The following is a 14,965-nucleotide window of genomic DNA, read 5'->3' as shown; positions in this document are numbered from 1 at the left end:
ACCTCCTCCTTTCCTGGTGACACTGTGCCCCTAGCCACACAGGCCAGCATCTGTTGTCTCTCTGCTTCCCACACCTGGCTTTCAGGGCTACCACAGCCCAAAGGACACCGCATCAAATGGCACTTTGCAGAAGTGCCTGGACATTCTGGAGCCCCTGCCCACTGGAATTGGATCTGTCTCCCCACCTCCGACTGACATCACATCACTCGGGCGCTTCTCCGAGTCCCCTTTTTCCCTCTGCTCAGCATTCTCTATGCAGAGGCTCTGGGAGGATAAACTTGTAGTCACTGACCTCAAAGGTCAGATGCTGAGGGTTTTCCTGTTTGCTAGACTGCAGATCGGTGACGATCAAATAGGACTGGTTTCGATTCGGCTGATAATTCCTTCATTTGGAGGAATTTCCAAGTCCTGGACCTGTCTGAGACTTTAGGTCAAGATAACAAATATTCAGCCAGGCGATGGTGGTGCACGCCTTTAATCCCAGCACTCGGGAGGTAGAGGCAGGCGGATCTCTGTGAGTTCGAGACCAGCCTGGTCTACAGAGCTAGTTCCAGGACAGGCTCCAAAGCCACAGAGAAACCCTGTCTCGAAAAAACAACAAAAAAAAAAAAACCAAACAAACAAACAAAAAAAGATAACAAATATTCTAGGAAGAGGCAAGTTCCTAACTCCTGAGCCTCAGCCCAAAGGCCATCTCACTTTATTCCCTTAGTCTTTACCCTGGACCAAACTATCCTGGGCAGTACTGGGCTCTGGTTTCTGGTGCTTGAGATTAGGGTAGCACCTGCAGTATCCCTGAGGGTCTGGGCTTCTTCCCTGTCATGTTTGCCCAGTTGCCCTAGTGACTGTGTGACCCTTCTCCCCGCCCTCCACTGCCCGTTGTGGCTGCCTGCACCCACCATATAAATAGAGGCGAGGAGCAGCTGGGCTCTCTTGGCAGTCACCATGAGGGCGCTGCTCCTGCTCTGCTGCTGCGTGGCCTCGCTGCTGCTCTCAGGACAAGCAGGTATGCGCCCTGCACAAATGGCTCCTGCTAGACCCCTGGCGGTCCCAAGTTTTTATTGGAGTAAGGGGCTGGGGCTGACGGCAGGACTTTGCTTCTTGTTGGTATCACTGCCCTTCTCACAGAGTCCTGGGACACAGAGGATGAGATGCTAGAGAGAACTGGGGGCTCATGAGGGGCTCTAAGAAGAAATGAGAGCAGATGGTTCTGAGGTCTGGGCCAGGTTTAGAGAAAGGAGTCTGGTTGGAACATGCTGGAAAAGAGGACCCTCCAAGTCAAGCCTAGAGGGATCTCTGAGATGAATAAAAACAACATAATTTTAGAATGGAGGTTCTGAGTTACTCTCTTGGTAGGGGAAAGGACAGAGGACTCTGTTCTAGCTGGTGACCTTAGGTTTGCATGTCCACGGACAGAGTAGGACACTGTAGGCAAAGCTGGGAATCATTTTTATGAATAGCGGGGCAGGACGAGTCAGGATAGGGTCGAATTGAACATAAAGCTGAGAATTGGTGATTGTGTTGGAAGCAACTTGACAGAATACAGAGAGGAATGGGAGAAAGCCTGCATGAGTTGCAGGGTCTTTCAAGAAGGGGGCTCGGCTCTGCACACTGTGGCTTTCCTTTGACGTCTCAGCACTTTGTGTGACAGAGCGGTGGCTTGGGTTGCAGCATGGGGGTTATTTATAGGCTGTGGAGGGGACACCCGATCATTTTGCCACTTGTCTTCTTCTTAAGACTTCCGAGGCTGGCTTCCCCTTGGGGATTCTTTGGGGGAGGTGCCCTAAGAATCCCCCCTAGGATCTAGGACTGTGCAGCTTGTCTCTGTTACTAGCACTTGGTCTTTGCACATGAGATCGTGAGGTTTGTGGGTCTGCCCTTAGGTTTTTAAGGTTCTCTCTGGAGACTCTGGAGCTACAGAGGTACAGTCCTAGTGAGAGGACAGGCATCAGGATGAACAAAAGACATTCTTTGAGGGTGGAAGAGATAAGGCTGGGGGCCTCTGGGCTTTTGAGCTTGCTTCTGGGCCCTGCCCTTGTTTGCCCTTGAGTTAATTTGGTCTGTGGGGCTGTGGTGGCTGGAGTGGTGAGTATTCCGAGCGGCTGTCAGGTGGCTAAGTATGGAAACAGTCCTGTAATTGGATCCTGAGCCTGAAGCCACTGCCACCCTCTCCCCTTTCCCCTTCCCAGCTGCTACCTTGAAGCTTCCACACAGCAGAGTCCCAGAAATTTCTGTCCTTTTAGGGGCATCTTTTATATTCTCTCTTCGTATAGAGGGAACTGGATATCCAGAATATTCTAAAATCTCTGCTCAGAGCCCTCCCTATGGGGAAAAGAGGCACGTGCTTTGTGTGAACATTTCTCCAGGATGCACCCAGCAGTGTGAGCATGCCTGCTCCTGCGGGTCCATTAGTGTGCAAATTCCCCTGCCTGCTCCTTCCAGCCGAGTGACCATTACTCTGCCCAGAAGGAGATTGTATACTGTAAGGTGACTTGAATGTAGTGGGAGGTTCCAAGACACCAGATTATTTCCCTGTACCCTTACGACAGCAATCTTTCCTAGCGGTGGATTTTCCCCCAGAATGTGCCATCCTGGTCAAAGATCACGTCTTTGTACCTGAACTCCTCTCCCCCCTCCTCCTGTCATTTACCCCCATTTTGCTCTGCCCTGGGCTGGAAGAAGCAGATGTCTTTCTTCTCTAGCCCTACCCCAGCATCCAAGGATAGGAATCCTGGAACTCTGCCTGTTTTTTTTATCTCCTCCACATTGCTCCCGCATTTCCTCTAGGCTGGGTGGTTGATTCTTCTTCCTGTTAGGAGACCCAGCACCCTGCTTCCCTAGCTATGAGTCACAAGTACCAACACCAGGACTTGGAGCAGCCATGGGCTCCTGCCACCAGATACCTTTTCCTGCTGCCCTGAGTTCTTTACAATGACCTGAGTGCTTCCTGGGGTCTGCACCTGGCAGGGAGGTAGGTCTCATCAAGAACCCTAGACATGACTTATTCCACGTGTTCTTTGGACAGTGAAGGAGAGGACAACCCAGAGAAGTGAGGGGACCTCTCCGGGCAGTGCCAGGGCACACGTGCCAGTTATCACTCATCTGGGGAGCTGTGTCCCTCCTCTGACAGCGCCTGTGCGCAGACATGGAAAGGGGCACAGATGAGGCCACCCGGGAAGTTCCTGAGAATGTTGCTTTGGATCCTTTGACTCCCTGGAGGGTTGAGCAGTAGGTGATGCTAAGACAGCATTTGTTAGGGGTGAAGCCATTGGTGTGTATTGTGAAAGGCCGATTCATGACACCTTTGCTTCCTGCTCTGTGATGAGGGATCTGGGATTTTTGTGTCCATTCATCGCCCCCATACCCATCTCAGCCCTGGTTTGCAGATTTCTGACTCCTCTCTGGCCCTCCTCTGCCATCCTGAGGGGTTGGTTTATGCTGGGAGCTCCCGTCTATAGGCCTAGGACAACGTGTCCATGTCACTCCTCCTATACGGCTGGTATACCCAAAGGGAACTTCCCTTCCATCTCCTCCACAGGGCGGTTCAGCTGCTGCTGTCTTCTGTAGGGAGGCTAAGAGGACTGAATTCAGAGTTCTTGGGGAGAGAACTGACCCCAGAAACCTTTCTAGCTCCCAAAGTGATGTCCCCTGATACTAGCTATGACAGGCCCAAAGCATTGTGCCTCCCATTTTGCACATGGAGTCTGTGAAGTGCTATGCCAGGATGTGCTTACTGGTTCGTCTGTTTGGAACAGTGATTCCTTTCCTACTATCACGGGGAACCACAGTTTGGGAAATTCTGTTTCTGCCCCATATATGAGACAGCTAGTTCTCGGTTGGCCAGAACCCTGTGCTTTTGTCCCCTTACCTCCTGAGGGAGGTGAAGAGGAGGCCAGTTGCAACCAGCTAGCCATTTGGTGCCTGCTTGTGAGTGTAGGCTGAGAAGGCCCCAACTCTCATGGACACAAAGGAGACAAGATGGCTGCTTCTGCTGCTGGCTTGGCCTGGGAGACTAGGCTGGGTGCTATGCTTCCTGGTGGGAATGAAGGTGACATCTGGGAGAGTGTGCTGCACACAACGGGGGATGGGCACATTCTCTACTCCAACCCAAGTCTAAGCCCATCGTGTGATGTTGCTCGAGTGTGTGAACCCATATATCCACACAGCTTGCAATACTTCATTGTTTTATAAAGTCATCCTATATTTATTGTGCCTGCTGGTTCTTCCCCCTTCCCCCCAAGACAGGGTTTCTCTCTATAGCCTTGACTGTCTTGGAACTCACTCTGTAGACCAGGCTGGTCTCGAACTCACAGAGATCTGCCTGCCTCTGACTCCCGAGTTCTGGGATTAAAGACGTGTGTCCCACCACCTAGCTGTGTATGCTGTTTTTTAAAGTATGATACTGAAGGAATTCGGAAGACATTTTGGTATGCCTTTGGTCTAGAAGGAAGGAAAAAGATAGCTTCCTCTTTATAGTATACCTGGGCTGGTAAGATACTGCCATAATGGAGATTTGAGAAAGTAAGAGGAAGTAGGGTCATTGAGCTGAGTGGATTGAGGAATGTCTATTTTTTTTATTAATGAAATAAATAACATTTACATTTACTGATTAGGGAGGGGCATACATGTGCCACAGCATGTATGCAGAGGTCAGGGGACAACTTTGGGAGACTTGGCTATCTAACTGAGGTCAGCAGGTTTCACAGCAAGCATCCTTACCTGCCGGGCCATTTGCTGACACTGAGGAGTATTTTTAGATTAAGGAAGATGAAGCTCGAGGAAGGCATGGTTTAGACGCGAGAAGACAGCAGGAAGGGGATCTATGTAAAGGGAACAGGATGAGTCAACCTCCTGCATCAGCGTGGATGGCCTTGAGTGGCGGCTGAGGGAAAGAGTGGGTGACCATGGAGGACTTTTGTTGGTAGTGTTGACTGGAAGGAGTAGGGCTGGAAACTGATCAGCCAGTCACGTCAGGAGTATAGGTCAGAGAGCATAGACCCCAGCAAACTTGTGAGTAGGAAGAAGAGGCAGCCCTAACAGAGTTAGTGTCCAAAAAGCCAGAGTTCTCCACCTGAGTGGTCTGCTCAGGTCACTGGAGGAACTGTCAGAAAAAGACATTGCAGGCTATGTAAGAGAGAACATATCCTAAATGTTCAGTTTGGGCTGAGTGTGGTGATACATGACTTTAATTCTAGCACTCAGGAGACAGTGGCAGGTGTGTCTCTGTGAGTTCAAGACCGTCAGCTTGGTTTTCTTAGTGAGTTTCAGGCCAGCCAGGAGTGAGACCCTGTTCTACACATACACAATTCAATTTGGGCAGTTTGAGTGCCACAGACCATGGGACATCTGGATGGGGATTAAAAGCGGTTAGAAAGATGAAGTTGACAGGTATGTTGACACAGGCCCATAATCCCAGCACTTAGGAGACAGGTAGGAGGATCATGAGTTCAAGATCATCCTGGGCTAGGTAGTGGGTCTTTGTATTAAACAAACAAACAAACAAACAAACAAACAAAAACAGAGGAAAGATGAGATTGGGGTTTAGGACTAGACGAAAATCAGGCCTAGAAATGTAGAGGAACCATTCATTTATACAAAGACCAGCAAGGCTTGGAAAGGGGAGCCATCACAGAGGGAGAAAATAAGACCAAGGACTAATCTCTGAAGGACACTGGAACTGAAGATTAGGAAGAGGAAGGGGATAATAAGTAAATGAATTTCAGAAAGATGGAAAGGAATACAGCGGAAAGAGCAGCCTGGTGGCCAAGGGAAAGGGTGTCTCCTAGAGGAAGGGGCAGTCAAGGGGATTAAATGTCACAGTGTCGTGGGGACGATGAGGTGTTGATTTTGACAACCCAGAGGTCACTGGCAGATTATGAGGGATTTAAGAGTATTTAGTGATCACACGGAGGCAACATATTTAGATGTGGGGACTTAAAGATTAAGTAGGGGAATAAAAGCCAGTAACAGAATTCAGGGCCAGAAGGCATTGCAGACAGAGAAACTTTAATACTGAGCCAGAAGGGAAGGATCCTGGGCAAAGGATAAAATGGTTGAAGAGCATAGGGAAGGACTGGGGCTGTGGTTCAGTTAGGAGAGTGATTGCCTAGCAAAGGCCCTGGGTTTGAGTCCTAGCACCACATAATCCTAGGAATGGTGGCAAATACTGGCAATCTCAGCACTTGGAGAGAATCGGTAGTTCAGGGTCATTCTGGGCTAGAGCGAGTCAGAGACAGAGTTGGACTATGGGACTCTGACTTAAAAAGAAGAAAGGACACGAACGAATGGCCAATGGCGTGTCCAAGACTCAAGGAGTGCTATGACTTTTTTAATGTAGTCCCTCGTGTTGTGGTGACCCCAACCATAAAATTACTTTCATTGCTACTCATAACTGTAATTGTGCTGTTATGAATTGTAACGTAACTATTTTTGGAGACGGAGGTTTGTCATGACCCACAGATTGAGAACCACTACTCTAGAGGGTGTGGAAGGCCATAGAATGAGAGCCAGACAAATTTCCCAAGAGCTCTGTGTAGTTAGGGAGACTCGTTACTCTGACTTTGAGTTGAAGCCAAGCTAGTCTCCTTTGTTGAGGAAGAACTGTGAGATGCCTGGAAGGGGCGGCTGGAGGAGAAGCAAACCCCGGCCTTTTCACGAGCGTGGATGCTGGGGGCCTGCCACCATCCGTCGTAGTGACTGCAGTGGAAAACAGACTCCCCCGACTCCATCATCCAGGATGTGTACTGAGAGAATGCCTGGTGAACCTGCCGTGGGCAAAGCACTGTGTTCTGCTCCCATCTGGATTTGTTTTCTGTTTTAAGTGGAAACTGATAGAAGAGGCACATGGCCTGAGTCACCTGGATGATGGCCCTGCTCTTCTTCACTGAGGGATGAAGACAGGCGTCTAGGCCCAGGTCTCTCCATTGGTTTCATCTTGGCTGAGAGGCCAAATTCTCTCATGGACCAGAGGCGATGAACAAGACGAGCACATAGACGGTTGCGGCTTGAGTACTTCATTTCTGCTGTGAGAGCCTGAGCTCCTCAGAATCCCCAGCTCTCCCCTCACCTCCTTCTTGGAAAGGCAATTACAGCTGAAGCTGCCTGTCTTTAGAATGCATCCGCCCTGCAGGGCCGCTGTAATTCTTCGGTGTCTCACTTCTCTGCCTCTCTGCTCGCACCTGCTCTGACCTCCACTTCTCCTACCTAACCCAGTGCAGTCAGGAAAAGCCTCACTCACCTCAGTGGAAGACCAGGCCTCAACAGCTTGGACTCTCATTTTCTGTGATCACTCTGTTCTAGAGGATTCCAATTTTAGCCCAAGAAATGCATCTCTAAGGTAGAATTTCCCATTGTTTTGGTGAGCAAGGCCTGTGGAACCCCTTAATCACAATACAGAAGCAACAGATAGTCCATAAGTTCGGAGAGCAAAGGGGCTGAGCTGCAGAGTGGGCCTTCTTCTGCCTGAGGAAGATTGGAACCACAGTGAGCTCAGCTCTAACGGGGCTTTGGATTTGTTCAGAGAGGCAGAAATCTCAGTCCTCTGGGGCTAGCCTGGTGTGTTCGGCAGGAGGAGAAGGTGACAAACATACTTTAGGGGACAAATAGGGACTGTCAGATTAATCTGAGTTTTTGGAAACTGGTCTCTTTCCTGTTGGCCTGATTGGTGCGTTTTTGTAGGATTGAGGAGTCTTCCTCTCCTGTACCCCTCAGACAGGGTTTCTTTGTGCAGCCCTGGCTGTCCTGAAACTCACTCGGTAGACCAGGTGGCCTTGAACTCAGAGATTTGCCTGCCTCTGTCTTCTGAGTGCAGGATTAAAGATGTGCACCATCACTGCCCAGCAAGGATTCATCTAGTTTCTGCCTCTTTCTTTTCCACTCCTGAAGGTGGTTTTACTTACAATCAAGGTTCCAGGGCCCTTCCACCTTGGAGGGGACCTGCCTTTCACTTGTCAACTTATGTATTTACCCTCCCTTCCAGAGCAGAAATTCCTGGGCTGCTCAGTTGCAAGACAGAAAACTTGCATGGAGAAGCAGAAGTCAAGTATCAGAATTAAACAGGAAGTACAAGTAACAATATAAATTTGATTCACAATCTGAATATAATTAGTTAATAAGTAGAATTTAGTCAGAATTTAATCAGAATTAAAGGACCGAGAGTTCAACCATTCACACTTCGAAGGCCAGTGCCTTATAGTGAGTTCTTCATCCAGCTTACCAGTTCTTCCTCAACAAATATGGAGGGGGAGGGCTGCTTTCAGTTGCCCTGGGGTGAGTATGCCCATGGCCAAATTCTGAGGACACCAAGAAGACATTGATGTCAGGGGGAGCCATTCCAGAAATCTGTCTTTCCTGAGATGGTGCTGTCTAGGGTGCAGGATAGCAGGGTGGCCATCAATGAGACCAGAAGTATTCTATGGGACAGTATCTTAGCAAGGGTGGGATTCCTGGCTCTCTCTAAGGGTCTTAGGGAACAGGAAAGGGCTTTTCCCTTCCTCTCCTTTCCCAAATCCCTCTTTGCACAGCCTCCTTGAGAGGTCTTGCTTCTTCCTTCGGTTTGGAGTACACTAACTACCATGTAAGCATGGCTGCAGAAGGATGTGGGTGTGGCCTTCCTTAGAGAACTCCTTAGTCAAGGAGACTGAGATGATTCCGGTCAGGATGTAGTCAGAAGTGTGTGAAGGAGCAACAAAATGACTGAACTCGCTGGGAACTTGAGTGAGGACAAGGAGTGGGGTATTTTACCCCCAAGGAGGGAGAGCTGAGGCTTCTGTGGGGTCTCTAGCTCTCTCAGACCCTTCTCAGAACTGTCAAGGTCCTGGCTGAGCCACATGGTACAGGCAGGAATGGGCTGTGTCTCTGCCCTGAAGAGCTGACCTTCTATTTGGAGAGATGACTTGCACTGTAAAAAAATCTGCCTAACACCCTGTAGCCTGCACTCTGGTTGGAGTACAGAGGGTAGTTAGGAGGGAGCCAGCCACACTTGTCCGAAGGGACAGCTATCAGCTTCCAGAGGGCAGAGGGTAGTTAGGAGGGAGCCGGCCACACTTGTCTGAAGGGACAGCTATCAGCTTCCAGAGGGCAGGAGGCTGTGCTTTTAGTATTCATCTTCCATAGTAAATAAATAGTTTTTGTTGATGTTGTTTATTTGTTGAGACAGGGTTTCTCTGTGTATCCCTGGCTATCCTGGAACTCGCTCTGTAAACCAGGCTAGCCTCGAACTCAAAGATAGATACATCTGCCTTTGCCTCCTGAGTGCTGGGATTAAAGGCTTTGTTGCTGTTGTTTTAAATCTTTGGTTTTATTTTCAGTTACTATGACCAATCATGGTCCAAAAAGATTAAAAGAAAAATCCCAGAAATAAACAATTCATAAAATTTAAATAACTCTTTTTTTCTTTTTAAACAGTCTCACTATATAGTTTTGGCCTGGCTGGTTTGGAACTCACAGAGATCCACCTGCTTCTGTCTCCCAGGAGTCAGGATTAAAGGCACTGCTCTACCGACCACTGTTTAAACTTCCATATGGTATATTGTTATAATTGGTCTAGGCGATTATTACTTCGTTACTCTTTTACTATGCCCCTACCCTCTCACAGGACTGGGGACTGAACCTAAGGTTTCACACATGCTGGGTCTCATGCATGAGCTAGATCCTCAGATCATGGTGCCTAACTTAAAATTTTATTACATTTATGTATTTCTCTCTCTCTGTGTTTGCACACATGTGCATTAATGCCTTGGTGCATGTGTAAAAGTCAGATTTCAACTTGCAGGAGTCAGTCTTCTTCTGGGGCTCAAACTCAGGTTATCCAGCCTTGGCAGCAAACATCCTTTCTTACTGAGCCATCTGGCATCCCATGTCCGTCTTCCTGAGGCACTCTCAGGGAGCTCAGCCTAGCATCAAACTCACTATGTAGTCTAAGATGGCCTTGAACTCCTGATTGTCCTGCCGCCCCCTCCCGAATGCTGAGATGACATTGTGTGCATGAGCACACCTGGCTTTATGTGATGCCAAGGATGGAACCCAGGGCTTTTGTCCATGCTGGGCAAACACTTGAACAAGTGAGCTACGTCTCCAAGCCGTCACTGTGCTTAGTCTGTAAATTAAAACTGTATGGGGCCAGGGAGATGGTTCAGCAAAGAAAGTCATTTGCTGCCAAGCTCGATAACCTGAGTTCCATCTCCAGATCTCACATGGTAGAAGGAGAGGGCTAACCCCTGCAGATTGCCTTCTGAGCTCCACACATATGCCATGGCATGTGTGCACCTCCTTCACCACAAATAAATAATGTACAGGAAAAAAAACATTCTATATAGAATCCCTGCAAGCCTAGGGGTTGTTGTACAGCATTACTAGTCCTTAGCATGGCGTTTGCATCACTGAAGGCAATGGATAATGTCTAGTGAATGAGCAGATGATTTGTGTAAGCCAAGCTATCCACAGGACTGGGGGAAGCTCCGAGTTTTGCGCCGGCAAGAACAGGAGGAGAGCCATACTGGCTAGAATGGGAAGCTCATGTTCAGGGGAGACAAGGCCACACTGATGGGTTGCAGCCAGCTGGGAAAGGCCTTGAATGCCAAGCCCAGTGGTCAGCTCCCTAGCCTGCTCTTCCTTCGACTAGACCCACCCCCTTCTCCTCCCTCTCAGATATTTTTAGATCCTTCTAGAGCAGGGACAGCACTCTTAGTTCAAACAGGTGCAGGCAAATCCTGGCCTGGAGTTCGGGGCTTACAGGAAGTGGGCTGTGCTGGGAGCTCAGCCCAGAACTGAGCCAGGGGAGAGCCCTGGAGCTTGCTTGGGAGTCCCCTCCTTCCTTCCCTCCTCCAGCAGGCCACTGCCAAATGGCAGCCCCTGGTCCACCTCCAAGCGGCCATTGGGTTAGAATCTGGTTGCCCAGTTGTCTCCAGTAGAATTTTCCCTAGATGGCAATAGGTAAAAGCTTGACGGACAAAGCCAGACCCTTGGCTCCTCCTCTTCCTCTCTTCTTTCTGTTAACAGTGTCTCTCTATGTAGCTGTCCCTGAACTCATAACCCTCCTTCATTAAGCCCCTAAATGCTGGGATTATAGACACGGGCCACTACACTCATCTTGTACCTGTTTCTTTACCTACTAAGTGGGGATAATAATACTTCAACTGTTGACCACACAGGGGCTATGTGATTATGAAAGAAAAAGGGAGCTGGGGGAAAACAATTCATCTGGCAGAGTGCTTGTTTAACATCTTCAAAGCCCTGGGTTTTATCCCTAGCACAGCTTAAACTGGTCATGGTGGTGTGTGCTGTAATCCCAGTACTTGGGAGGTAGGAACAGGTTGGGGGGGTGGGGGTGGGACAGACCAGAAGTTCAAGGTCATCCCAGTATCCTGGGATGTACAGTGAGTTTGAGGTCAGCCTGGAATATACAGACCCTGTCTCAAAAAAAAAAATAAAAGTCTATCAGATGCTTAAAATAGTCTTTGAGCCAGGCATGGCAGTGCATGCCTTTAATCCCATCGGTTGGAGGCAGAAGCAGGAGGATGTGGTCTACATAGTGAGTTCCAGGACATCCGGAGCTACATAGTGAGATACTGTCTCAAAAAAAAATGTTCTTTGATATTAGATGTTTTTTTAACGTTCACGTTAGCAGGGCTGTGACAGTAGCAGAGCATTCTCACTGCGGAGCAGATGCTGTCACTTGACGTGTGCTGCCAGCTTCCTCAAATGTCATGGGACAAGAACAACCGGGGATCTCTCAGCATTTCACTGCCGCTAGGGCTGTTAATATCTTGGGGATTCTCTGTCCTCACAGAGCTCACAAACCAGGAGAGGGGTAGTCCGTACTCCTGAGATGAACAGAGGACCATATAAGGTAGATGGAATCAGGGGCTAAAAATAAGCAGCCAGAGAGCAGAGAAGGGGAAGCACTTGTCAGACAGGCTCTGTGGCTGGGAGGGGGGCGTTCAAACTGGGACTGAAGGCATGAGGATGCCAGGACTATAGGGGTAGGGGCTGGGGCTTGGGACTAGTGAAATCTCATCTGGCTTAGTGTGGGAGAATGTTTGGCAGGTTTCTGAGGGCCAGGCTTAAGTGTTGGTTCATATGTCATTTTCCTGTGGTTGCCATAACAAGTCACCCCAAACTCGATGGCTTAAAACATTAGAAATGGTTGGGTGTGGTGGCGCACATCTTAAAACCCAGCATTTAGGAGATAGAAGACAGTGGATGTCTGTGAGTTCAAGACCAGCCTAGGCTACAGTGAGACCCTGTCACCAAACCAAACCCACAAATGTGTTCTTGCTCAATTGGGGGGCCAGAAATCCAAAATCAAGGCATTGTTAGGGCTGTGTTTCTGAAGGCCTTTGTGGAGGAAGCCTTTGTGGTTTTTCTAGCATCTGTGACTGCCAGGAACCCTTGGCCACCCTGGCTTTTTGCTTTACTTCTCCAGACTCAGCTCCGCCTTCCTTCGGCCTCCTCCCCGTCTGCGATTCTGTGTTTTTTCCTCATCATATAAAGATATTAAAGACATTGGCTTAGGGTTCACCCTAATTAACATGATCTCATCTTAATTAATTACATCTACAAAGATCATATTTCCAAAGAAGGTCACATTCCCAGGTCATGGTGGACCACGTGTTGAGAGCACACAGTTCAACCTGCTATCGTTCCTTAGCTGTGAACCTCAAGATGTCTAGTAGTTGCTACCCCCAAATGTTTAGTTTTTATGTCCCTCGGGCAAGAGTGTTCTGACGGGCAGAGGGGCACCTGTTGTCTTGGCCCCTACAAGGATTTGGTGGCTAATTTGGGGCTCTGCTGACATGCCCAAGGGAAACATGTTAAATGAATGTATGGACAGCTGGCTGGAGTGGAGAATTCCGGGAGCAGCTGCTCAGCTTGTAAGGGTGCGTGGAGGTGGGCTGTGACTGCCTGGGTATGCTCGGCTATGGAACACGTTAGAGGTGGAGGATCCCAGGGAAGGGAGGACTGGCTTCTGGGTGGGTAGTGACAGGGAGAGCTAGGACTCAGACGATGGGAGCCTGTGCACAGTATGCTTTTTTTGTGAGGCCCTACATCGATTTCCCCTCTTGGTCTCAGCTCCTGGGTGTTGTGGGAGCCAAGCGAGGGATCTGTGGGATGTGGAAGCCCTCTTGATCTTTGGAAGAAGCTGCTCAGAATAAACTTCTGAAGGACCACCCTGTGAGGCCGCCATTCTCACGGACCTCCTGCCAGCTGCAGACAGTAGAGCAGGTGGGGCTCCTCATGGCGGGTAGCCTGAGTCTGGGCATCCAGGCAGTTCTAGAAGCTGGGCACTGTGGCACATCCTGGTTCTGAAGGGAGCAGGATCAGGTGATTACTTTCAACCTTTGCCCAGACCTTTTCAGAAATGTGCACGATGGGGTACCGGAGAGATGCTCAGCAGTTGAGAGTACTTGCTGCTCTTTCAGAGGACCTGAAGTTGGGTCCCAGCACCGTATCAGGTGGCTTGCAACTGCCTACAGGGTATCTGATGCTGTTTTCTGCCCTATTCAGGCACCCACATACAGATAGCACACGCACACACAAGCACATAAATAAATCTTTTTTTTTTTTTAAAAAGAGCAACAACAATAGTAAAATGTTCACCAGTGAGCACAAGGCCTACTTCAAGGCGCCCACTGGTCTCCCTCACTAGCTCGGCTTTGTGTGCTCTGCTCCCCAGCGCTCTCCTTCCCTCCTCCCCACAATCACTGCTCCCCTCACACACTTGGCTTGTCTCCTGTGGCTCTGTCCCCAAGTAACCTCCCATCTCAAGAGCAGCTATTCAGGTCCCATGCTGTCTGCAGTCCTTTTCAGGCTGATGCTGGGGGCTAGTTCTGGCCTCCTGCCTACTCACCTCGTCCTCTAACTGGATCCTAATGTCTTAAAGGGGAGGAGATTTTATTCAGTAACTCAGCTCACTTGGTTATTACACAGTCAGGTAGGAAAGCAGCTCTTCTAGGGCCCTTTAGTCACATGAGAAGTAGGTCTGTGGAGGTTAAGTCCCGGCATCAGGACACGGCTCAAAGCCATTTCTCTTGTCTTATGGAACTATTGTGTTACCAAGTCAAAAAAAAAAATCTTCTATCCGACTGTTTTCCATCCATCCATTCTGTGTCCATCCACACAAATAGCTATTCTTGGTGCTAAGGAAGCAAATTCCAACCCACAAGAAACTAAGAAAGTTATGCGGCGTATTGGAAAACAATAGATGCAGCAAAGGAAAATATAACTAGGGCCAGCGAAAAAGCAAGGCTAAGTGGGAGACAGTCGGCAGTGGGTAGCCGGAGTGAGCCTTGATCACATCAGAGCAAAGTGTCTGGGAAGACAGAACATGAAGGACAGGAACAGTCGGCAGTGGGGAGCCGGAGTGAGCCTTGATCACATCAGAGCAAAGTGTCCGGGAAGACAGAACATGAAGGACAGGAACAAGAGGGAGCAAGAGTTCTAAAGTGGACAGGGTAGTCAAGGTGATAGAGGAGAAGAGATGAGGTCACATGGGGAAGCAGGGCAGAGGTCATAGGCCTCTGGGTCACTGTAGAGCTCTGGTTCTTCCTTTGCATAAGACAGGAACAGCTGGAAGGGTGCACTGAGGAGCAACATCACTCATGGCTCTGGCTGATGGAACACATAGGGCCACGGGAAGGGGTGGCTGTGTGGTTCTTTTTAGAGAGCCCTGAGAAGCACCGACGGGAAAGGATGCTATTGTCACGTGTTCTCAGCAGTCATCAGATGCTCACAGTGCACGGATAGCTGCTAAGTCTCAGCTAAACATCTGCTGTCTCCCTGGGGAAAAAGGGTACAGGTACTTCAGGAATACAGAGCATACACACTGAACTAAGTTTAAGGGATGGGGAGGAAATTCCTGAGGGATGAGCCTCAGAGTTGAGCTCTGAAGTTGTGAGCAGGAGTTGGCCCTGGGACAGGGATTGGCAGTGAGACAGGCATTTTGGAGGCTGGTCAGGAAGTCGTG

The 14,965-nt window shown here is 49.2% G+C and overlaps 1 protein-coding gene across 1 annotated transcript in view; it reads left to right on the top strand.

Annotated features, from left to right (window-relative positions):
- Positions 1-950: 950 nt before the first annotated feature.
- Positions 951-14,965, top strand: part of Srl (sarcalumenin) — a 41,864-nt gene continuing 27,849 nt past the window's right edge. Inside the window, exon 1 of the mRNA XM_041676661.1 lies at positions 951-1,006. The gene's annotated coding sequence lies outside the window, so the exon portion shown is untranslated. The remainder of the gene's footprint in view (positions 1,007-14,965) is intronic.

Source organism: Microtus oregoni, unplaced genomic scaffold (genome assembly GCF_018167655.1).
Source record: "Microtus oregoni isolate MIOR12 unplaced genomic scaffold, Mior012 000027F_ref0000203, whole genome shotgun sequence".
NCBI lineage: Eukaryota > Metazoa > Chordata > Mammalia > Rodentia > Cricetidae > Microtus > Microtus oregoni.
This window is presented reverse-complemented; position numbering and strand designations above follow the sequence as displayed.